The sequence below is a fragment of the Ictidomys tridecemlineatus genome, chromosome 4 (genome assembly GCF_052094955.1).
Source record: "Ictidomys tridecemlineatus isolate mIctTri1 chromosome 4, mIctTri1.hap1, whole genome shotgun sequence".
NCBI lineage: Eukaryota > Metazoa > Chordata > Mammalia > Rodentia > Sciuridae > Ictidomys > Ictidomys tridecemlineatus.
In genome coordinates, this window is record NC_135480.1 from 127,051,701 (window position 1) to 127,076,752 (window position 25,052).

Sequence of the window (25,052 nt, forward strand, 5' to 3'; positions counted from 1 at the left end):
CTACATCCTGGGAACAAATTTTTACCCCTCACACATCAGATGGAGCCCTAATCTCTAGGGTATATAAAGAACTAAAGAAGATAAGCACCAAAAAACCAAATAATCCAATCAATAAATGGGCCAAGGACCTGAATAAACACTTCTTAGAAGAGGATATACAATCAATCAACAAATATACAAAAAAATGCTCATCATCTCTAGCAATAAGAGAAATGCAAATTAAAACTACTCTAAATTCTTAGAGGTAAATGAAAACTCACCCCAGTAAAAGTGACATCCATAATGAAGACAAACAACAATAAGTGCTGGTGAGGATGCAGGGAAAAAGGTACACTCATACACTGCTGGTGGGACTGCAAATTGGTGCACACAATTTGGAAAGCAGTATGGAGATTCCTTGGAAAACTGGAGATGGAACCACCATTTGACCCAGCTATTCCTCTTCTCGGACTATACCCAAAGGACCTAAAAACTGCATACTACAGGGACACAGCCACATCAATGTTTATAGCAGCACAATTCACAATAGCTAGACTGTAGAGCCAACCTAGATGTCCTTCAGTGGATGAATGGATTAAAAATGTGGCATTTATACACAATGGAATATTATTCAGCAATAAAAAAGAATAAGGTCATGGCAGTTGCAGGGAAATGGATGGCATTAGAGAAGATTATGCTAAGTGAAGTTAGCCAATCCCCAAAAACAAATGCCAAATGTCTTCTCTGATATAATGGGGGTGACTCAAAATAGGGTTGGGAGGGAGAGCAAGGGAGAAAGATTACCTGTAGATAGGGAATAAGGGTGGGAGGGAAATGAAGGGGGAAGGGGAATAGCATGGATGGTGAAATGAGATGCTCATCATTATACAAAATACATGTATGAAGATGTGAATTTGGTGTCACATACCTTATATATAATCAGAGATATGATAAATTATGTATAATGGTATATTAAAAATTGTAATGCAAAATAAATAAATAAGAAAAGCATTAATAAAAGGATTATACACAGTTCTCATAATATGCTTTCTCAATTGCAGCTGTTTTACAGTTTTGGTAGTGACTGAGGAATTTATTGTATCTAAAAAATAAAATAAAATAAAGAGGCAGAAATTCTGGAAAAACAAACAGACAAAAAAATGCAGAAATCCCCAAAATAAAGGAAACAATAAACCAAATTAAAATTTCAATAGAAAGCATCACCAACAGACTAGACCACTTATAAGACAGAACCTCAGGCAATGAACTCAAAATATATAATAATAAAAATGAAGTTAACCATACAGAGAAGATGGTAAGAACCCATGAACAATAATTCCAAGAATTATGGGATAACATGAAAAGACAAAATTTAAGCATTTATTGGGATACACAAAGGAGCGGATATACAAACCGCAGGAATGCACAATTTTTTCATGACATAGTATCAGAAAATTTCCCAAACGTAAAGAATGAAATGGAAAATCAACTACAAGAGGCTTACAGGACCCCAAATTACAAAATTACAACAGACCCACACCAAGGCACATTATAATGAGGATGACTAACACAGAGAATAAGGATAGAATTTTAAAGGCTGAGAGAGAAAAATATCAGATAATATAGAGGGGAAAACCAATTTGGATCACAGATGATTTCCCAACCGAGACCCTCAAAAAATAGGAGGTTCTGGAATAATATATTTCAAGCTCTGAAAGAAAATGGATACCAACCAAGAATTTTATATCCAGCAAAATTAAGCTTCAGATTTGAAGATGAAATAAAAACCTTTCATGATGAACCAATGTTAACAGAATTCACAACTAGAAAGCCTGCACTTCAGAACGTTCTCAACAAAATATTCCATGAAGATGAAATGAAAAAAAGAAAGTAAAAACCAGCAAAGGGAGAAACTATACTAAAGGAATAGTCAATCAAAGGAGAAACTAAGTCAAATTAAAAACCAGAAATAAATCAAAATGACCGGGGAAAACAAATCATATCTTAATAATAACATTGAATGTTCATGACCTAAACTCATAAATCAAAAGACATAGACTGTCAGATTGGGTTAAAAACAAGAACCAATAATATGCTGTCTCCAAGAGAGACATCCACAGACTGAAGGTGAAAGCATGGGAACAAGCATATCACCCACATGGATTGTGTAAACAAGCAGGGTTTCTATCCTTATATCAGTTTAAGTGGACTTTTAGCCAAAGTTAATCAGAAGAGACAAAGATGGACATTTCATACCAATTAAGGGTATTATACATCAGCAAGGAATAACAATTGTAAATGTTTATGCCCCCCAAAATTGGTGGTTCTGATGGTTCTTCTGGTGGGAGCATCTACGTACATCAACCAACCCTTCTTAATGTCAAGAATCAAATAGACCACAACACAATAATACTGTGTAACTTTAACATGCCTCTGTCACCACTGAATAGATCCTCCAAACAACAACTACACAAAGAAGCTCTAGAAGTAAATTATACAATTGACAATTTAGACTTAACAGACATGCATAGAATATTTCATCCATCAATAAATGGATACACTTTCTTCTCAGCCACTCATGGATCCTTCTCTAATATAGACCGTGTCATGTAAGCTATTACATATGTTGGAATACAATTGTATTATTACCTTAATATATTTTTAACATTTGTAGGGTTATTTTGATAGCTCCCTTTCCATTGATACTAATTTTTGTGTTCTTGCTTTTTTTATTAGACTCGTTTGATTTTTATCAAATTTGAGCTGTATTATTTCTTCTCTAATTAGTATATTTCTGTTCTTACTCTTCTTTTTTTCCTTCCTACTACATAATTTGAAAGTAGTTTGGGTGTTACTCTAATTTCTTTCTGATACAAGTATTTTAAGTTATAAGTGCTCATCTGAGTATGGTTTTATCCCAGAGATCCTCATATTTTAAGCTTGTATTTTTACTTAGTTCAAAGTACCTTTTGAGCTTTCTTCCTTGACCTCTGAGATTTATAATTGTACCATTTAATTTTGAAATAGTTGACATGTGGTGTTGGGGTTCTATATATCTTAATGTGATTGATTTCTTTATTTCTTATGTAATAAATCATGCAAAAAACACACTCTGCATGATTTCAAATAAAAAAGTAATGTAAATGCTTTTTATATTGATTGTGTTGGTTACATACACATCCAACGAATAAAATTAAACATTTCAAAAAATAAAAATAAAGAATAAAACATGAATTATCATGTTAATTTTGTTTAAAATCAGAATTTCTATTTTGGAGAAAGAAGTTTCATTGAAAGATTTCAACTTAAAAAGCCTGTAGATTTGGATTTTAAAATATTAATGTAAACACATGATATACTTTATCTTTAATACACATTTTTTCTCTAGGGATGTAGCCGAGTTTCAGAAATTCCACTTGCTTCATATGTACGAAAGCCAAGATTTGATCCCCAACCCCATGAACAAAATAAAACAGAACATATTTTTTGTATTCGTTTTTGATGTTTTCAAACCATCCTAGAGCATAATGACTTAAAATAACATTTTTATTTTTCATCATTCTGTGAGTCAGCTAGTTGGTTCTTCTGGTGGGTCAACTAGGGGTAGATTTTTAGAAAAACAAAAATCTGGCATTATTATGAAAGTCTGGGACCTCAGCTGGTACCTCAAAGATGGCAGGTACCTCTTTCCATATGTTCTTTTATGCTCTGGGATGCAAAATCAGGCTCCCTAGCACTATGATGAGCAAGTTTACATTAAACACGAGTTTTTCTTCTTTCTTTTTTTGTCTTTCCATATTGTTTATTAGTCCATTATAGTCGTACATAATGGTGGGATTTTCTTGCTACTTATTCATACATGCACACAATATTTGACCAATATCACTCCCTAATACTTCCTTCATTCCTTACCTCCCCACTACCTAGTCCCCTTTAACTATTGTACTAATCTCCCTTGGATTTTTATGAGATTCCTCCTTCTTTCTTTTCCTTTTTCCTCTCTCGCTTCCACATATGAGGGAAAAAATAATATCCTTGACCTTCTGCATCTGGCTTATTTTGATTAGCATAATGTTGTCACGTTCCATCCATTTTCCTGCAAATCACATAATTTCACTTTTCTTTATGGCTGAATAAATCTCCATTCTGTATATATACCATATTTTCTCTATCTATTCATTCACTGATGGATACCTCAGCTGATTCCCCAGTTTGGCTATTGGGAACTGTGCTGCTATAAACATGGGCATACATATATCACTGCAGTATGATGACTTTAATTCTTTAAGATAAATATCAGGGAATGGTATAGCTGGGTCATATACTGGCTCCATGCCTAATCTTTCGAGGAAACTCCATACTGATTTCTGTAGCAGTTGTACAAATTTATAATCCCACAAATAGTGTGAAAGTGTTCCTTTTTCTCCACATCTTCTGCAGCATTTATTATTATTTATATTCTTTTTGAGTGGGAGCATACCAGAGATTGAAACTGGGGTATTTTAACCACTGAACCCATCCCCAGTCCACCCCCCTGCACACTTTTTATTTTGAGACAGAGTCTCACTAAATTGCTGAGGCTGGTTTTGAAAGTGCAACCCTCCTGTCTCAGCCTCTCAAGCCACTGGGATCACAGGTATGCACCACTGTGCCGGGCTATTGTTTATATTTTTGATGACTACCATTCTTCTTTTTTTATTTGTTCTTTTTAGTTATACTTAACAGTAGAGTCTATTTTGACATTTCTGTACAAACTTGAAATATATCTTATTCTTACAATCCCAGTCTTGTGGATATACTGATCTTGAGATTCACTGTGAAGTATTTGTACATAGGAAAGTTATGTCAGATTCATTCCACTGTCTTTCCAATTTCTTTCCCCTTTCCTTTCCCTTCATTTCTGTTTGTCTAATACACTGAACTTCTATTCTTCCCTTACTCCCCTTGTTGTGTGTTAGCATTCACATATCAGAGACCATTCAACTTTGGTTTGGGAGTATTGGCTTATTTCATTTATTAATTGGGTTATTTGGATTTTTGTTAAGTTTTTTGAGTCCTTTATATATTCTAGATATTAGAAGAGTAGCTGGCAATGATTTTTTCCCATTCTGTAGATTCTCTCTTCACATGTTAATTTTATCCTTTCCTATGGAGAAGGTTTTTAATTTGATTCCATCTCATTTATTAACTCCTGACATTATTTTCTGAGCTTTAGGGCTTCTATTGAGAAAGTTGTTGCCTGTGCCTATAACATATGTGTTTTTCAAGCGGGCTTTTATCACCTTTGCTGTTATCTATTAACCAAGTCAAGTCACATGTCCAAGTGCAGACTCAAGGGAAATGGATTACACCTCTTGATGAATAGAGTGTGAAAGTCATATTACAAAGACACATGTTGTGTACAGGAAGGGGAAGAATGTGTGCCCATTTTTTCCATTTACCATCAAGCCCTACTAATGTATGAAAGACCAAGAAACAATGACCTACTGAAAAAAAATGCTACTTTTAAGACTGCAATCTGGATACTATAGGCACTCATTGCTATCCAGTTGATCATTATTTCTACATCTTTTCAAGAGACAAAGAAAGAGCAACAGGACTCCTTGGAGAAATATCTGATTCTAAGTTTGGGAAAGGCAAAATAAAAGGGAGGGCTGAAATGTTATCAACAACCAGAAGCTATCAAAGATTACTAGTATTGTATCAAAGGGAGTTGGAACCAACTTGCATAGACTTTCACTAGCCAAAGATGGAGAAACAGGAGCATTCATAAGGGATTGAAATACTTCAAAATGTTTTAAATTCATAAGTTCATAATGATACTAAAGGAAAAATCACCAATGGTCATCTTTGAAGAATGCTAGGGAATTAACTCACGTTGAAACCTGGTGACCAGAAGGAAAAGAAGCAAGCATTTATTTTGTTCGTTCTGTAGTATTTGTATCACAAGGTAACCGAATGATGAGAAATTTCTCCTTATGATATATTCCTATATTTAATAAATGGAGATGTTATAAAATTATACAGTATCACCATTTTTCAGTTTCTAGTAAATTAATCAGTCTAGGCAAGCATCATCATCTGCTATGAATATGTACTTGTGAGTGCACACACACACAAATCGCCCTACATTATCCCATTAAGTCCCAAGTTTTCAATTATGTAAATATTTCAATGAAATTGACATGGGTGCGTTAAAATAGGCAGAAAATAATAATCTATAGTTCATTACATAATTTATTATCATTAATATTAATAATATAAACCATGTAATAATATATAATATACTATTACTTTTCTCAAAATAATAGAACTCTAAAACCATGACTATTTACTTCATAGTTACCACAGGTGTTATATTTGCAGCTCAATTTAATTTTTTTAGGGCTTCATAGTAGGATGATGCAATACTATGGGTTAAAGCCTGTTCATTTGAAATACCTGAGCCTAGTTTTATTTCCTACCTATACCTGAATGCATATAGCCTGCTGTAGATACATTTCATTTCAGTTTATTTATTTACTTATTTTTGCAGTTCTGGGGATTTTACCCAGGGCCTTGGTATGCTAGGTAAGTACTCTACCACTGAGCTACACTCCCAGCCAGTTTATTCTATTTTCAACATGAAAATGATCTTCTTTACTATAATTTTACATTACTTAGAGTCAAATTAATTAATTATTTAAGTCAACAAATATTTATTAAGCACCTATGATGTGCTATAATAAGACATTATGTGGATGTCTGATTATACAATAGTCAATGAAACAGATAAGATCTTTGTCTGTATGGGGCAAGTTTTATTCATTTTGGGCTGCCAGAACAAAGCACCATAGACTGAGTGGCTTATATATAACACAAATTTATTTCTTATATTTCTGGAGGCTGGAAGTAGGAGATTAGGTGCTATTGGGTTCTAGTAAAGGCCCTCTTCCAGGTTGCAGATTACTAGCTTCTTCTGGAATCCTCAGATGACAGAAAGAAGGGAAGAGTATTTCCTGAGATCTCTTTTATAAGGATACTAATCCCATTTAGGGGGATTCTACCTTTATGAACTAATCACTTCCCCCAAAGACTTCACCTCCTAATACTATCATATTTGGGGTTAGGATTTCAACATACTGACTTTAAAAATTTTTTTTAGTTGTGGCTGGACACAATACCTTTATCTTATTTATTTATTTTTAATGTGGTGCTTAGGATCAAACCCATGGTCTCACACATGCAAGGTGAGTGCTCTACTGCTGAGCTACAATCCCAGCCCACAATATACTGACTTTTGAGAGGACAAGCTCTCAGTCCATTGTAAGGAATATAGCTTATTATGGAGTAGAACAATATGACAAGGTCCTTTGAGTTCAAGGTGATGGAAAAGGGGAAGCCCAAACAGTTTATACAAGACATGGAACTTACCGACTCACTTTTTTTAAAGTCTAGAAATAGGGCTTCCTTCTTATAAAATTTTATCTTTATGTTGTCAAAATCCAATTTCTCTGTCTCTCTTGTTTGATTCTACATTCTGCATTTGGGGTCTGTCCTTAAACAAACTCTCCACTCAGTACAGCAATGTGCCACAGTAATTACAGGGAAACATATACTACAACACATCTCACTACTTCTCATTGGCTGATTGTTGGGACAGGAGGACCTGATATTCTGGTTGGGCCAAAGTCTCCTAGCCATTATAAGGACTGGGAATGGAGTCTCCACTCGAAGCAACTACACTAAGAATGGAAAAGGGAGCTTTCCCAAGGAGAAATTGTTAGTGCTGTTTCCAGAAGAAAGATGCTCCCTACACATCAGATGTTCATAAATAAAGAAATGAGGCAACCTGAGAAGTAGGTTAGAGATGATCAATATAATTATGCAAGATGATTTTTGAGGGGTTTCCATTTTAGCAAGGCTTCAGTAGACCCACCTATGATTTTAGCCACTTCACTGGGGGTCAGTTTCCCTGCTTGTGAACAGCATCCCACTTATATATCTGCCTTGGGGCTTTCTTGGTAATTCCGGAACTCATTCTGTTCGTATGCAGGGAAAATTAGAACTGTGCATCCTTAATCAAAAGAGATGTTGGTGGAGAAAGGTTCAGTCTCCCACGCTTTTAGGGAAAATTTGTAGCACATTTCTCATGGTTCATTGAAGGTTCCTGGGAGGGACTACCAATTGCTTATAACAATAAACAGCCACTAGGTGGCTCCCTTATTGGATTTTCCCCCTATGTCTTCTCCTCACATCTGCCTCCAGAAATGATATCCTAACTCCTTATTTCATTCTCTACTCAGGACACATCAAGCTGAAACTGAACTAAGACCAAAGATAGGAGAGGAACTAGTTAAGCAGAGAGCAAACAGAAGAAAACAGATTTGCAAAGAAGAGTAGAACTTTTTTTTTTTTTTTTTTTTTTTTTGGTACTGGGGATTGAACTACTCAGGGGCACTCGACCTCTGGGCCACATCCCCAGCCCTATTTTGTAATTTATTTAGAGATGGGCCTTACTTAGTTGCTTAGCGACATGCCTTTCTTGAGACTGGCTTTGAACTCTGGATACTCCTGTTTCAGCGTCCCTAGCCGCTCTTATTACAGGTGTGCACCAACGCTCCCGGCTGAGAGTAGAACTCTTAACAGAGAGAAAAAATAAACTATGTCTGATTGGGAATGTAGCTCAGTGGTAGAGCATGTGTTAAGTTGTGCCGGGCCTCAGGTTCTATCGCCAATACAAGAAAAATAAAATTGTGTCCAGTCAGGCCATGGAGGAGAGTGATAAAAGATAAAAACGATAAAGTGCATTTAAGGGAAAAGTTGGAATTGCTTCTATAGTTACACATCACTAAAGTTTCCTACAATTTGCATAGTGACAAACATAATTTATCATTTAAATAAGTGCAATGTATATCATTACTATAGTTAATTAACCTCTCCCCCAATACACTGCAAAGTTTTTGAAAGCAGGAAATGCTCCAAACTGATCTCTCTAAATTAAATTAAATTAGATTCAGCAAATGTGCACTGGGTGCATCCTCTATCCAAAGCACTTTGCCAAGAGCTAGCTATGAAAACAAATTGTCCATGCTCATGAAGCCCTCAGAGTCTATTGGAGGCAACAGATACACTTAAATGACTGGCTTAAGATTTACCAAGGGAATTGTGGGGTTATAGCTATAATTCTAGGTACCCTTAGCCACTTTGTAAAGGTAATTCATTCACTCATTCATTCATCTTTCACTGAACATACCTATTACCAGATATGTAGGAGACACTCGTTTTAATATTATTATTGTTATTATTTGGTTGCAAAATATATTAATGTACTTTCAAAAGCCAACATTTTCTACAATGACCCATAAATTCTCCACATTTGCTGTAAGCATCTTTCCTGTCTTTCTGAGATTCTCCAAAGAAAGTTCCCACTTAGTCTTCTTCAGGGCCTCCTAAATGTATTTCTTGAAAGTTATTTTATCTCTTCCTCTGGAAAATGCAGCTAGTGCTCATATAGATTAATAATGTAGTATTTCTGAAAGGGACCTTCATGCTTTCTAGTGTTTTTCATAGAAATTCTTATTTGTACTGCATACCAGGAAAAATAAATAAGGTCCTTTGTGGCCAAAAGTGGCAGGCCCAGGGCTTCCAATTGCCCTGAAGGCTGAGGTGCTCAATACCTGTGCATTCTTGCCACCAGAGGTGATGCAACCTTCAACAACCTGTACTTCCCAGGCACCTACCAATAAGAATGGATGCCAGATACCAGGGTGGAGAGACAGGGGCATCAACATGACTGGTAGCTTGCCCTTAACCATTTTTGTCACATTAATGTTTCATGGTCCACCTGCTTGAGAATACTACCTTAGAGATTTAGTTCAGCTCTTTTGTTTTTTAGCCCTTCAGTTTTACAAAAGAGACCCAAGCAAGGCCTAGAGAGACTATGTGGATTGCTAATCACAAGCAGGTCTTAAAACTGGTTTCTTCCTACTAATTCCATTTAAAGGTGGCTCCTTTTCACCATTGTATGGTCCTATCTTTATGATGCTCAGTCACAGCTTATTGCTCACTTGTTAATGTTGTGCCCTTTGTCTATGAAGGCCTGTAATCTATTTTCCCACTTCCATTTTTTTCCCTTTGGTAATTTCCTATTCTTACTTCAAAGCCCATGTAGTTTAATACCTCCTTTGTCAAAACTTTCCTAACTATCCTAGGCAATTAGTCACTCTCTTTTACATTTCTCTTTTACCAGTGATTTTTTTAAAAATCAGTTTTGAGACCTAAAAATTAGGACAGAAACTATGCAAGTCTTAGAAGAAAATGTAGGGTCAACACTTCAGCATATAAACACAGGCAACAACTTTCTCAGTATGACCTTTAAAGCTCAGGAAATAATGCCAAGAGTCAATATATGGAATGTCATTAAATTAAGAAGCTTCTGCACAGCAAAGGAAACAATTAATAATGTGAAGAGAGAACCTACAGAATGGGAGAAAATCTTTGCTACCTACTCTTCTATACAAGATTAGTATCTAGAATATAAAAGAACTCAAAATACTTAACACCAGAGTTGGGGTTTTGGCAATAGAGCACTCATCTAGTACTTGCAAGGCTCTGGGTTCAATCCTCAGCACCACATAAAAATAAATAAACAAAATAAAAATATTGTGTCCAACTACAACTAAAAAAAAAAATTTAAAAAACCCTTAACACCAAAAAGCCAATCACCCAATTAATAAATGGGCTTATGTATTAAATAGACACCTCTCAAAAAAAGAAATACAAATGGTCAACAAATACATGAAAAAGTACCTAACTAGGGAAAACTGAGATTTCATCTCCACACTGGTCAGAATAGCAGTCACCAAGAATACAAATAATAAATGCTGGAGAAGACATACAGAAAAAGAAACACTTTACCCAGATGGTAGGATTGTAAATTAGTATAACCATTATGGAAATCAGTATGGAGGCTCCTCAAAAAACTAAGAATGGAGCCACCATATGACTCAGCTATACCACTCTTTGGTATTCATCATAAATAATTAAAGTCATCGTACTATAGTAACGTATGCATAAGCATGTTTATAGCAGCACAATTCACAATATGAATCCAGCCTAGGTGCCCATCAGCAGATGGATAGGGAAAATGTGGTATGTATACACAATGAAGATTTATTCAGCCATAAATAAAAATAAAAATATGTCATTTGCAGGAAAATATATGGAACTTGAAAACATTATAATAAGCAAAATAAGCCAAACTTAGAAGATCAAGGGTTATATGTTTTCTCTCATATGTAGAAGCTAGAGAGGAAAATGGAAAATAAAATAGGGGGAATCTCATAAAAATCCAAGGGAGATCAGTAGAATAGAGAAAAGGGACCAGGGGAAGAAAGAGAGAAAGGAAAGGAAAAATACTGGGGAAAGATATTGGCCAAATTATAGTGTTATATCATGTTCATGTATGAGTATGCAACAATAAATCCCACCGTTATACACAACCATAATATACTAATAAAAATGTGAGAAAATCAGCTTTGATAAGATATAGTTTACTTAAAATAAAAAGTGCCCATTTTAAACATACAGCTCAATGAGTTTTCTCTTTTCATCATACATGTATACTCTGAAATAGCTTACACTCCTTGTTGGGGCAAAATGTGGCTTCTAAAATTATGGAACACTTCTAGAATTTGCATGTCATACTTGCACAAGGGCCATGCTAATCTCCTCCATATCATTCCAATTTAAGTGTATATGCTGACAAAATGAGGAGCTTCTGAGTCTTGACAAATGTGTACAACTGCATATTCAACACCACAATCAATATAGAGAGTAATTTTCTCTCCTCAAAAAGTTTCCTTCTTGCTGGGTGTGGTGAGTGCACCTGTAGTCCTAGCTATTTGGGATGCTGAGGCAAAGGATTGTTTGAGACCAAGAATTTAAGTCTAACCTGGGCAAAGAGAGAGTGAGATCTCATCTCTTTACAAAAAGAAGAAAGAGGCCTGGTATGGTGGCACACACCTGCAATCCCAGAGGCTCAGAAGGCTGAGACAGGAGGATCGGGAGTTCAAAGCCAGCCTCAGCAACAGTGAGACACTAAGGAACTCAGTGAGACCCTGTCCAAAAATAAAAATAAAAAATAGGGCTCAGTGGTTAAGTGCCCCTGAGTTCAATTTCTGGTAGGAAGAAGAAGGAGGAGGAGGAGGAGGAGGAGGAGGAAGAGGAGGAGGAGGAGGAGGAGGAGGAGGAGAAGGAGCGGTGGAGGAAGAGAAAGTAAGTTAGTTTCCTTCCATCCTTTTCAGTTAATCATTCCCCACCCCTATTCTAGTCCTCAGCAAACACCAATGTATACTGTCTCTGTAGATTTATGTTTTCTAGAATTCCATATAAGTATAATTAATCAATGTGAGACCAAGAATTTAAGACTAACCGGGGCAAAGAGAGAGTGAGATCCCATCTCTTTACAAAAAGAATGTTCACAAGAATGTGAACATGCTTGTCTCTGGCTTCTTTTGTTCAGCACAACAATTTTGAGATATGTCTATGTTGTGTGTTTCAGTAGTTAACTCCTTCTGTGGGTAATATTTTATGGTATGGACAGGCTTCAGTTTATTTGACTACTCAATTGCTGGTAGACATTTGGGTAGTTTCTCACTGTTTAAATCTGCTATGAATTCAATTATGTTTTACATTGACTTGTACTTGGGTGTTTTCCATATTAATTCTAACTATAGTTTTATATGGAAGGAAGATTCTCCTTCTCACCTCTGAAATTTTGGTAAACTGCAGTTTGACAAAAGAAAAGGTATACAAATATTACCTGTGCAGGGGCATCACATGAAAGAAAAGTGAGTACCCAAGAATTCAGTGAGATCTAGCAGCTATATACCTTTTTCTTAACAGCATATGAGAGAGGAATATTAGCAACTTGGGAGAGAGTAAAAGATCTTGGAAGAAGATGAATGATTTCTTAGAAGAATAGATGACAGTTTGTGACAAAAGTTTGTCTGGATATGGTGCTGACTTCTTGTCTTCCTCTCCTGTGATGAGTTAATACTCCCTGTGTTCAACTCTAGGGCTACAACCACCCCAAAAATATTGTCTACAAATCCCAAAGAAATAACTTGGAAAAATCAACCAAGAGATTTGGACATTTTGTTACTCATGTGCTCCTTGGCAACAGTAGGCCAGGATGCAATGGAGGGCCACAACACATTCACAAGCCCTGAATGTATAGGATAGGTTGCATGCCCACTGTTCAGGTGAATTTCTTCAGATGTTTTATGAGTATATTCTTTTACTTTACAACCAAGGTCACTCTGCTTTGATTATCACCTAAATATTGGAGATGATGAAAGGCGCTATGTATTAGAGTTCTCTAGAGGAACAGAATCAACAGGAAGCATAATAATAAAAAGGGGATTTATTAGGTTGGCTTATGCAACCAGAAACTGGATAGTCCTTGATGGCTGTTTGCAGGCTGGAGAACTAGAAGAACCAGTAGCTGCACAGTCCAAGAGGCTGAAGCCCCAGAACAAGAAGGATCACCAGTTCTACTCTAGTCAGAGATGGAAGGCTTGTGGAGAATCATTGTCAGAGTCCACTTTGGAAGAGTGAAAAAGCAAGAGTCTGATAGTATCAGACAATTAGAGCAGCAATCAAGAACCCAGTTGGGAAGAATGGAGCTTGCATCTGCTGCTGCTTCCTTGTTCTTCCAAGCCATCATCCTATTGGATGGTGTTGCCCATGCTTAGGCAGCATCTCCATTTCAGTTGGCTATCCTGCATGCCAATCATTTCTAGATGCACCTCACTAACATGCCCATAAGCCTCTTAATCATTGGCTTCTCTTAAACCTTTCAAATTGACAATTCAAATTAACCATTACAGGCCAGTTTCCCTTCCCCATTTCCTTCATTATCACATTTTTAAAGTCCTTCTTATCTCACTGCCTGGAATAATAAGATTTCCTAGGTACTAGCTAGTGTTTACCCCAACACCCTGGCTAAAGGAAACTTGGAGAAGTATATTGGTGATAATGATGGAGTTTCTTTTTGAGGATTTGTCTCTGGCAGAAAGGAGAGCTCAGAGAAAGAGAAAGCATCTCTTTACATCCCTGTCCCCCAAGTGCCCCTTTGAACTGAGGTTTAAAGTGATCAAAATACCAAAGTGATATATTTTAGGGTGCCATTGCCTGAACTATATGTAATTTGAAGTTCATATAGTAGGTATGCAACCTATCCTATATATTTCCCCTGCTTGTAGGCTAAAATGCTTAATAAATAAAAACTATTATTGTTCATTTTTTGTGAAGTGGTTTAAAATTACTTAGCTTCTTTGAGCCTGAGTTTATTCATGTGACATTGAGAAATTTCCAGGGTCTGGCTCACAATGCTGACATACACTGTGAAGGTTACCCAGCAATCACTTTGGGAGCTGGTGGGGGATAGTTTCCCTGTGGCCTCCAAATGCTCTCCAGTGGAAGGTTAAACCATGGAGAGTATACCTGAGATGTGTTCTGAGTGATGTGCTAAGCCAACCCAGGGAGAAGGATGCTAACGAGAGATGCAAAAGGCAGTCTAAACTTTGTGGAATACGGATGTACACTAGAGGGAGTGTGAAACCTGGGAGGGATGGGTGTATGGGGTTAGTGGAAAGTTACACAGAGAAACAGAATATGGAGTCAAGTGTTCCTTTGCATTTTAGGGAACATATCCAGGATGGGATTAGAAGCTATAGAAAGTGAATTATGACTCTCAAAATAACTAGGTTCATGAGAAGGATACCTTGCCAGGCTCAAGGTTGCACATACCTTCTTCCTTCAGTCCTTTTCTAATTAAATTGGATACTTCTTGGCAATAAGGGAGTCTTCCAAAGAGTTGACTGGAAGGATTAATTTTGCACATTTTATGGTTTGGCTTTCCAGTTGTTTCAGGCTGCCATCCTGGGCTCAAATTCCTCTTCCCATTAGCTATTGTCTCCTTTCATCATCCTGTAATTATTAGTGACAGCCAATTCCATCACACACTGTCAACCTTTCAGGAGAACTTTGTTGACTAATACTCATGATCACTACTAATTCATAGAGAAAAGGGCTCTTTTAAATCTCAATTGCAAAGCCAACAGAATCTAAAGCACTTTAGTTAGAAAATAAAACATTGTTTTGTTTTCAGGAATCGAGTGTGTGCTAGAACCAAAACCAGCAATGGGAAAAAAGAAAAGTCACAGAGTTAAAGTCTGTCTTCTGCTCTCGCATGTCTCATCCCTGTGAGTATCGATACACTTACAAAGCTCACTATGCCTGGCTCTGCACACAGAGCATTCCTCTAGGTTCTGAACCATTACTTCTTGATCATGGCTCTTTAGTGGCCTATTTCCCTTTCACTGAATTCATAAATATTTAAAAATTATGTTTCTAACTGCTAAGGTATACCTCGAATATGCTTAAATAATTCATAGTTGGAAATTCCTTTGGGGCATTGTAATTTACCTCAAACAAGGGACTTCTATGCTGAGAATCTCAGGCAACTTGATGTAGCTACAATAGAGCTACTTTGGAGTAGGCAATTATTCTAAGCTTTCTTTTTCATGGTGCTGGGGCTTGAACCCAGGGCCTTGTGCATGCAAGGCAAGCACTCTACCAACTGAGCTATATCCCCAGCCCTTTAAGTTTTCTTTTTAAAAAATTATTATTTATCTTTTTAAATACACCACAACAGTGGAATGCATTACAATTCTTATTACACATATATAGAGCAAAATTTTTCATATCTCTGTATATAAAGTATGTTCATGCCAATTTATGCCATTATACATGTACTGTTTTGCATTACAATTCTTAATACACATATATACCACAATTTTTCTTATCTTTGTTTGTATATAAGGTATGTTGACACCCAATTGAAGTCTTCATACATGTACTTTGTATAATGATGACCATCACTTTCCACCATCCTTGCTAATCTCCTGCCCCCTTCTTTTCCCTCCCACCCCTCTTCCCTATCTAGAATTAATCTAATCCTTCCATGCTCTCCCTCCCTATCCCACTACGAGCCACCCCCTTATATCAGAGAAAACATTCAGCATTTGTGTTTTGGGGATTGGCTAACTTTACTTAGCATTATCTTCTCTAAAGCCATCCATTTAGCTGCAAATGCCATGATTTTGTTCTTTTTTAATGCTGAGTAATATTCCATTGTGTATATAGGCCACATTTTTTTTTATCCATTCATCCACTGAAGGGCATCTAGGTTGGTTCCACAGTTTAGCTATTAAGAATTGTGCTGCTATAAATATTGCTGTGGCTGTGTCCCTGTAGTATTCTGTTTTTAAGTCCTTTGAGTATAGTCTGAGAAGAGGGATAACTGGGTCAAATGGTGGTTCCATTCTGAGATTTCCAAGGAATCTCCCCTCCATACTGCTTTCCAAATTGGCTGCACCAATTTTCAGTCCCAGCAGCAAAGTATGAGTGTACCTTTTTCCCCATATCCTTACCAACACTTGTTGTTGTTGTTTGTCTTCATAATAGCTGCCATTCTGACTGGAGTGAGATGATATCTTAGAGTAGTTTTGATTTGCATTTCTCTGATTGCTAGAGATGGTGAGCATTTTTTCATATATTTGCTGATTGATTGTATGTCCTTCTTAGAAGTGTCTGTTCAGGTCCTTGGCCCATTTGTTGATTGGGTTATTTGGGGGTTTTTTTGGTGCTTAGCTTTTTGAGTTCTTTATATACCCTAGAGGTTAGTGCTCTATCTAATGTGTGAGGGGTAAAAATTTCTCCCAGAATGTAGACTCTCTGTTCACATCACAAATTGTTTCTTTTGCTGAGAAGAAACTTTTTAATTTGAATTTATCACATTTATTGATTCTTGGTTTTAATTCTCATGTCATAGGAGTCTTATTAAGAAAGTTGGGGTCTAATCCCACATGATGAAGATTAGGGCCTACTTTTTCTTCTATTAGACACAGAGTCTCTGGTTTAATTCCTTGGTCCTTGATCCACTTTGAGTTGAGTTTTGTGCATGGTGAGAGATAGGAGTTTAATTTCATTTTGTTGCATATGGATTTCCAGTTTTCCCAGAACCATTTGTTGAAGATGCTATCTTTTCTGTAGTGCATGCTTTTGGCAGCTTTGTCTAATATAAGATACTTGTAATTTTGTGGGTTGGTCTCTGTGTCCTATATTCTGTACCATTGGTCTACTAGCCTGTTTTGGTGCCAATACCATGCTGTTTTTGTTACTCTTGCTCTGTAATATAGTTTAAGTACTGGTATAGCGATACCACCTGCTTCACTCTTCCTGCTTAGAATTGCTTTAGCTATTCTGGGTCTCTTATTTTCCAGATGAATTTCATGATTGCTTTTTCTATTTCTATGAGGAATTCCATTGGGATTTTGATCAGAATTGCATTAAACCTGTATAGTGCTTTTGGTAGTATGGTCATTTTGATAATATTAATTTTGTCTATCCATGAGCAAAGTAGATCTTTCCATCTTCTAAGGTCTTCTTTGATTTCTCTCTTTAGGGTTCTGTAATTTTCATTGTATAGATCTTTCACCTCTTTTATTAAATAAGAATCAAGTGTCTTATTTTTTTAAGGATATTGTGAATGGGGTAGTTTTCCTCATTTCCTTTTCAGAGGATTTGTCACTGATATACAGAAATGCTTTTGATTTATGGGTGTTGATTTTATATCCTGCCACTTTTCTGAATTCATTTACTAGTTCTAGAAGTTTTCTGTTGGATATTTTTGGGTCTTCTAGGTATAGAATCATATCATCATCAAATAGTGCTAGTTTAAGTTCTTCTTTTCCTATATTTATCTCCCTTTAATTTCTTTCATCTGTCTAATTGCTCTGGCCAGTGTTTCAAGAACTATGTCAAATAGAAGTGGTGAGAGAGGGCATCCCTGTCTTCTTCCAGATTTTAGAGGGAATGCCTTCAATTTTTCTCTGTTTAGAATGATGTTGGCCTGAGGCTTAGCATAGATGGCCTTTACAATGTTGAGATATGTTCCTGTTATCCCGTTTTTCTAGTGTTTTAACATAAAGGGGTGCTGTATTTTGTCAATGTTTTTTTCTGTGTCCATCAATATGATCATATGATTCATATCTATTGATGTGATGAATTATATTTATTGATTTTCGTATGTTGAACCAACCTTGCATCCCAGGGATGAATCTCACTTGATCATAGTGCACAGTCTTTTTGATATTTTTTTTTTATTCAATTTGCCAGAATTTTATGGAGGATTTTTGCATCTATGTTCATTAGAGATATTGGTCTGAAATTTTCTTTCTTTGAAGTGTCTTTGTCTGGTTTTGGAATTAGGGTGATATTGGCTTCATAGAATGAGTTTGGAAGTACTCTATCCTTTTCTATTTCTTGAAATAAATTGAAGAGTATTGGTATTAGTTCTTCTTTAAAGGTTTTGTAGAACTTGGCTATGTATCCATCTGGTCCTGGGATTTTCTTGGTTGGAATTTTTTTGATGGTTGCGTCTATTTCCTCACTTGATATTGGTCTGTTTAAGTTGTGTGTAACTTTCTGACTCAATCTGGGCAGATCATATGACTTAATAAAATTTTTGATGCCTTCACTGTCTTCTATTTTATTAGAGTATAAGGTTTCAAAATAATTTCTGTAGTGTCTGCTGTTATATTGCCTTTTTCATCATGTATGATGGTAATTTGAGTTCTCTCCTTCTCTTCATTAGCATAGCTAAGGGTCTGTCAATTTTATTTATTTTTTCAAAGAACCAACTTTTAGTTTTGTTAATTTTTTCAATTGTTTCTTTTGTTTTGATTTCATTGATTTTAGTTCTGAATTTAATTATTTCTTGCCTTTTACTGATTTTGCTGCTGATTTGTTCTCCTTTTCCTAGGGCTTTGAGATGTAGTGTGAGGTCATTTATTGGCTTTTTCTTCTTTTAAGAAATAAACTCCATGCAATGAATTTTCCTCTTAGTACTGCATTCATAGTGTCCCAGAGATTTCAATATATTGTGTCTGTGTTCTCATTTACCTCTAATAATTTTTAATTTCCTCCTTGATGTTCATCCAATAGCATATTGTTCAGTCTCCAAGTGATGCAGAAATTTTAATTCTTTATTTTGTCATTGATTTCCAACTTCATTCCATCATGATATGATAAAATGGTAGTATCTCTACTCCTTTATATTTGCTAAGAGTTTCCCTGTGGCATAGTGTATGGTCTGTTTTTGAGAAGGATCCATGTGCTTCTGAGAAGAAAGTGTATTTGCTTGATGTTGGTTTATATATTCTATATATGTTAGTTAAGTCTAAGTTATTAATTATGTTATTAAGCTCTATAATTTCTTTATTCAACTTTTGTTCGGAAGATCTGTCCAGTGGTGATAGAGGTGTGTTAAAGTCACCTAAGATTATTGTGTGTGGTTAGTTTGACTCTTGAACTTGAGAAGAGTTTGTTTAATGAACATAGCTGCACCATTGTTTGGGGCATATATATTTATGATTGTTATGTTTTGTTGGTGTATGGTTCCCTTGAGCAGTATATAATTACCATCTTTATCACTTTTGAATAACTTTGGCTTGAAGTGTACTTTATTTGATATGAGTATGGAGACTCTTGCTTGCTTCCGCAGTCTATGAGAGTCATATGATTTTTCCCAACCTTTCACCTTCAGTCTGTGTATGTCTTTTCCTATCAAATGAATCTCCTGTAGGCAGAATATTGTTGGATCTTTTTTTAATGCAATCTGCTAGCCTATGTCTTTTGATTGGTGAGTTTAAGCCATTAACATTTAGGGTTACTATTGAGACATGATTTGTATTTCCAGCCATATTTGTTTGTTTGTTTTAATTATTTAACTTGACTTGGTTTTCCTCTTTCATTAGATTTTCTTTTAATGTACTACTTCCCTCTGCTGGTTTTCATTGTTGTTTTTCATTTCCTCTTCATGAAATATTTTGCTGGTTTTATGTTATGTAGTGCCAGTTTTCTACCTATAAATTCTTTTAACTTTTGTTTATTGTAGAAGGTTTTTATTTCATCTTCAAATCTGAAGCTTAATTTGCTGGATACAAGATTCTTGGTTGTCCCCCATTATCTTTCAGCATTTGAAATATGTTGTTCCAGGATCTTCTAGCTTTCAGGGTCTGTGTTGAAAAATCTGCTGTTATCCTAATTTGTTTACTCCTATATGTAATCTTATTCCTTTATCCTGTGGCTTTTAAAATTCTCTCCTTATTTTGAATATTGGGCATTTTCATTATAATGTATCTTGGTGTGAATCTGTTGTGATTTTGCATTTGGAGTCCTGTAGGCTTCTTGGATTTGAATTTCCATTTCATTCTTCATGTCTGGAAAGTTTTCTGATATTATTTCATTGAACAGATTGCTCATTCCTTTGGTTTGGATCTCTATGCTTTCCTCTATCCCAATAACTCTTAAATTTGGTCTTTTTATGCCATCCCATATTTCTTGGATGTTCTGCTTGTGGTTTCTTATCGTTTTCGATGTGCTGTCTACATTGTTTTTAAGATGATGTACTTTATCTTCATTGTCTGATGTCTTATCTTCTATGTGGTCTACTTTGCTGGTGATGCTCTCATTTGTTTTTAATTTGGCTTATTATTTCTTTCATTTCAAGGATTTCTGTTTGTTTGTTTGCTTTTTATAATCTCTATCTCCATGTAGAGGTGATCTTTTGCTTCTTGGATTTGTTTATGTAGCTCATTGTCAAAGTTGTCTTTCACTGCCTGTATTTATTATCTTATGTCTTCTTTGAGATTCCAAAAGATTTGCTTCATGAATATCCTGAAATCTTTGTCATTTATTCTGCTATAGCTGTGACTACTTCTAATGATGTGTTGTCTTGAATTGTTTGTGGTACTTTCTTCTCTTGTCTTTAAATGTTGCTTGCATTTCTTTCTTTTCAGCTCTGTGGGACTGGTGTGTTATTGTTTTTACCCTATAGACTTGTAGTGCTCTGGTATAGTTCCAAGATCCCTCCTTTGTGGGGAAGGACAATGTTAACAGTTCCCAATATCAACAATACATCACCTATGAACAAATTATTGTTATTGAAATATTTACAGTTAGTCTCAATGTCTAGAAATGTTAGATTCAATTATTATTTAAAATATAATGAGTAGTTTCATAAAAGGTGTACAGTTTCTGGTGGCAGACTTAGAACTGGGGGGTCGGACATAGGATGTTCTGGTAAGGGGGAAAGATGTGAGGGTATGGGGTTAATATAACTTGGGAAATTTGGAGGAGAACTCTAATGAAGAGGGTTAGTAGCATGGGAATAAACAAGAGGTAATTTAGGGTATACAAGTATGTGGGAGGACAGTAGAGTACATAAAAACAAATACATATATGTATTTAGAAAATTACAAGAAGTAAAAATAGTAAAAATTAGGAAGTTGAAAGAGGAAGAGAGGGAAGAAGAAACACAAAAAGGAAAGAAAGAAAGAAAAAAAGACAGAGAAAAAAAGATGAAGAAAGGGAGGGGCTTATACAACTCCTATATATTATATTATTCTGGTGACTCAGCTCTTAAAGTTCTATTTCATGCAAAGTTCTTGGTTTCACATATGTTGGGGACCAGAGGAGAAAAGGTAGAGGAGAAAGAAAAATGATAAAATAGAAGAGAAAAAAAATATTCTTAGAATTTTGTTTCCTTCTCTTCTCTTCCAGTAGGTTGAGTTGTCTATTCCAAGCTTGAGTCTCTGCCTTCAGGGTGGTGTAGGTAACCAGTGTGAGAAGACTTGAGCCCCCGGTATTGGCTCGTTCTCTTGCCTGGAGCTTTCCTGTTTTGGGGTGTCTGGTGAGGTGGGGGAAGCTGGGATGTCCTTGTGCCCTGGCTAGAATGTGGTTGGGTGCCCTGCTTCGGAGTGGAGCATAGTCTGGAGTTCTGCAGCTCTGCAGAGGTGCTGATTTGGTGATTCTGCTCCACTTCTTGAAAGTCGCAAGTGTGCTCAACCTGCGGGCTTTGGGACTGGAGTTTGGAGTCTTACCAGAACACAGAGGCTCTGAGTTCTGCTCGGGTATTCGCAGCTCTGGTGGATTCTGCAAAAAGCAGCCACCTCACTGCTTTCTCGGATTCATGCACAGAGCAGCCAGAAACGGCATCTCCTCTATTCTGCCATCTTGGATCTCTCCCTCTAAGTTTTCTTTATATCACATTGTTAGCTGCTGGGCAGGTACTTTCTGGGTTAAGTGCCTATGCTTTCTGAAAGAGGTGATGCCCCTTTAAGTGATGTTTAACTTTTCAAGTTGTTCTCTCGCTTTAGAGGAGCCCCCTCCCCACAAGTAACAGTTTTGACCTCCCAAAGCCTTCCAGCCCCAATTCTTGGTGCTGGAGGGTAAACTCATCATAATTGTCTGCTAGGCTGCATTCGTATTTCCATTTTTGGAACATACAGTGAATTAAGAAGGGTAATCTTGAGCAACACAGGCTTGTGAATGTGCCCTCCTCTACATGTGACCATGGGTCTTTCCTATATAAATATGTATGTTTCCCCAATAAAAGCCCTTTGCTTTCTGTGTTCTAGAGGTGCCACCCATAAAGGTGGTCTAGGTATATTAACAAGTCTCCTTACTTGTGAAAAACTAATGTGACTCCATTTTTAAAAATAAATAACAGCAGCTTCTACCTCAAGGCCTGTCCTAAGGAAAGGGACGTGACCCTTGTCCTTGGAAAAACCCACAGAGCATTCCTGAGCACATACCCACCCTGCTGTAAATAACAGGAGAAGTCTGAGGTGCCAGGTGTGTCCCTGACTCAGTTAGGCTAGGTGAGGACCCATAGCAACTCCCCTAGCAACCTCCAATCAGCATGAGACAGGGAAAATATCTGGAATGCCAAATGACCCCCAAGTAGTTTATGGTGGTTGATAACATGTTGGGAAACCATGTAGTTTAGCATGTACACCCCTTGTGGCCTAAACCAATCAGTTCAAATGAATCCCCCTCTTATATTAACCAATCACCAGTACCCAAATTGTTCACGCCATTGAATGTGCTAATCAACGTTAAGAGTTGTTGTTTGATTTTCCCACGGTGTGTAATGATTTGCTGTGTGATATTGTGATGCATAGAGTATTCCCCCAAAACCTATAGAATCTCACTGAACAAAGGACCAGGACTCACACCCTGGGACCGCTGCATCGGGAAAGGTTGTGAGTCCAGGTTTGAGCTTGCAATAAAGACTCTTGTGTGATTGCGTCAGATTCGGCTCCTGGAGGTCTATTGGAGTCCCACAAATCTGGCATAACACTTGTACCAGTAATAAACTATGCTCTTCCATCTTTTGGTTCACAATGGGTGAACCCATTGTGTTTGGTTATAATATCAGCAATTAATGCTAGTTAGGATTGCCTAGGAGATAAATAGACATGTTCTACAGTGCATGTGTGTTAGTTAGCTCTCTGTCATTGTAACAAAATTTTTCATTCTTAAGAAATTAATTTTGTCTCGTAGTATCAGTCCATGGTCAGCAGGCTCCATGGCCTTTTGATGTGTGGTGAGAGAGAAACATCATGGTGGAAAAGTGTGGCAGAGAAAAGTTGCTCACCTCATGGTGTCCTTTGGGATTGAGGGGAAGGGGCAAGGGCCATTCAGTATCACACAGTCCTTCAACTAGTTCCTACCTCCTTCAGTTTCTATCACCTCCCAGTAGATTAATCCACTGATGCTATCAGAGCCCTCATGATCCATCACTTGACTTTGAGGGACAGTCCAGATCCAAAATATAACAATATAATTCTAATATACTACAGTACTAAGTCTTCTAAAATTCTTTGAAAAACTGAACCAGGAACTACTTTATTATAGAATGGAGAACAGGTTAGTCCAGCCTTCAGTATGCACTTGGAGACTAAATGGTAAACAGTAATTCTAGACTAATCCAGTTATTTATTCAGATCCAATCCTTCTGTGGCCATGTGAATACAGAATTTATTAAAAACCATCCATCTGTCTTCCAGGAATAAATAGTAGCATGATTCATAAGGGAGGAAAAGGTCTGCAAGGCATGAAATCATCACCAAGCCAAAGAGATGTTTACATTTTGTCAAGAATTACAACTCTCAGCAATTAGTGGGGCATTGGAATATGGCTGTTTCTGAAAAAAGCCAGTAATAATTAACATATGACAAGTCCATTTACCTCTTACAGAAACCATCTAGAGATGGTTTGAAGATATGTGATTATTAGAATTTCAGGAAACCCTAAATCCCATAAAGGTGGTCTAGATATATTAACAAGTCAGGAAACTCCTCAAGGAGTTTCAGTCTCCTTGAAAGGCTGTAGCCTAATAAGATAAATTTCAATCCAAGTGTATGAACAAATGAAGAAGAAACAATTGGTTGTGTTCTACATGAAGTACACATATGATAAGTATTAGTAGGAGATTTTCTTGTCAATGTTGTGCTCGGAGTTGGCTAGTGCAGGTTTACATGAACTGACAGATACTCAGGAATTTTGTGAGCCATTGTTGGTAGCTTGAAATCAACCATGATGGGAAGGCTTATACTACAGAGAATGGTGATTGCTGTAGACCAGGGATTTTTAAATTTTGTTTTGAGCAAGCTGTTTTGCCAGCTGTTATGGTTTGGATCTGGAATATCCCTCAAAATCTCATGTGTTGAAGGCTTTATCCAATGCAGCAATGTTCAGAGGTGGGGCTTTGAGGAATTGAATGGATCATGAAGGCTCTAACCTGATAAGCAGATTAATCCATTGATGGATTGATAATTTGAATAGACCACTGGGAGGTGAGAAAAATTGTAGGCAGGTAGAGCACAGTTGGAGAAAGAAGGTCACTGGGAGCATGATCTTGGGAACTAGATCCTGCCCCTGGTCCCTCCCTCTCTCTCTCCTTCTCATTCCTTTCCTGGCCCCTTGAGCTGAGCATCTTTCCTCGGCTATGTCCTTCTACCATGATATTATCTCTCACTTCAGGCCCAAAACAATGGAGCCAGTCAACCATGGACTGAAACATCTGAAACTGTAGCCAAAATAAATCTTTGTTCATCTAAATTGTTTAAGTCAGGTTATATTGGTCACCCCAAGAAAAAGTTGACTAATAGACC

The 25,052-nt window shown here is 36.7% G+C and overlaps 1 pseudogene; it reads right to left on the bottom strand.

Moving 5' to 3' along the window:
- Window positions 1-11,630: 11,630 nt before the first annotated feature.
- Window positions 11,631-11,731, bottom strand: LOC120890094 (U6 spliceosomal RNA; annotated as a pseudogene).
- Window positions 11,732-25,052: the final 13,321 nt, after the last annotated feature.